The following is a 1490-nucleotide window of genomic DNA, read 5'->3' on the forward strand; positions in this document are numbered from 1 at the left end:
GACGGGCGGGCGGGAGCCATGGGCGCCGGGCCGCGGGGTCTTCTACAGCCCTTAGGGCGCCTGCGGCCGCATCCACACCCCCGCTCCCGAGCGGGGCCGGAAAACACACGTACGCGGGAGGCGCCAGCGTAGCCGGAGTTGGCTCTGGGGGACAGGCCGGGCGCTACTCTCAGGAAGCGGCTGGGGCCACTGCCGCCTTCCTGCCTTTCCACAGCACCACCTGCACAAAGCACCGCCTCCTCCGCAGCAACGGACCGGCTCGGAAAGGCTGCGTCAGGTGCGAAGAGACAAGAACCTCTCCGCGAGGCTCCCCTTACAGTAAGTAAGCCCCTCCTCCCGTCCCTCACCTCCGACGGTGATTGGTCCGTATGGCGCACTCGCGAGCGGTGATTGGCTGGAGGCCACAGGCGCTGGGAATGATTGGCCGGAGGGAAGTGGCGCTTCTTTCTCTTCTCCGGCGGTGAGGTGAGGAACGCCATGGGTGCGAGTTTTCCTCTGTCGCTTCACTGCTGAGGAGACGGGTGCCTTTACAGGGCGTGTTCTTAATAACTAAAGCTTTTTGGGAGATGCCACCAACTACGTGGGTTTCAAGGACAGGAAGGGTACGCGGAGGGGGTTTATGTTATATTCTCTGGCTTGCCTGAGCAGGCAGGAGCTGAGAGACCTGTGAGGTGGTAGCAGAAGGTTCAGCATAGGCTGTTTCAGCCTTGGATTAGAAAAACAATAAAACCCCCATTCGTTATTTTGGGATTCTTTAGGATCACAGAATTGGCAATGTGTGTCTCCAGTTGCTTGTTCTACAGAATTCACCCTCTATTTTAAAACTTCATTCCCTTGTGCTTTGCTGTGTCTGGTTTTGTGTGGTTGCCTAGTTTCTGAGGTGGGGAGGCCAAGTTGCACACAGCTGATTTGTCAATGGCAATTTATACGAAGCAATGGTTGTTGGTTTTCTTACACATTGACTTGAAAAGAAAATACTTTTTTCTGCTCTTGAGTGTTTAGTTATTGTTTTCAGAAAACAAGGGCTTGGAGCCTATCACTGAATGCAATATTAAGAAGGCTTTTCCCTCCATGCATTTATCCCATTAAAAATATATATATATAATGTACCATTTTATAATGAGGCCCTTCTGGAGTTCTGCTCTTGACTTACCTGTTCTGAATAACCCAGTATAACTGGCCATCTTCATTCCTTGTTCTGGCTGGGAAATACTGCGAATTGGCTGTAGGATCCTCAGTTTCTCTGTTGCTCAAATTGATCATTCCTTTGGCTCTTTTATTTTAAGTGGTTGTTTATCCATGTAAGGATGTTTCCTTATATCCCCACTTAATTTAGTTTTTGAATAGCATTTATTCTAGTGACAGATTTTGGAATTTGTAATGTTTTGACTGATTCTGACATGTTTGCAAAACCTTTTTGGAAGTTTATGTAAGTGAATTGTGTTTTCATTGTGATGACTGTTCCCTTCTTATGCAGCTGAATAGCAAAA

Source organism: Gallinula chloropus (assembly GCF_964237585.1).
Source record: "Gallinula chloropus genome assembly, chromosome: 16".
Taxonomy (NCBI): domain Eukaryota; kingdom Metazoa; phylum Chordata; class Aves; order Gruiformes; family Rallidae; genus Gallinula; species Gallinula chloropus.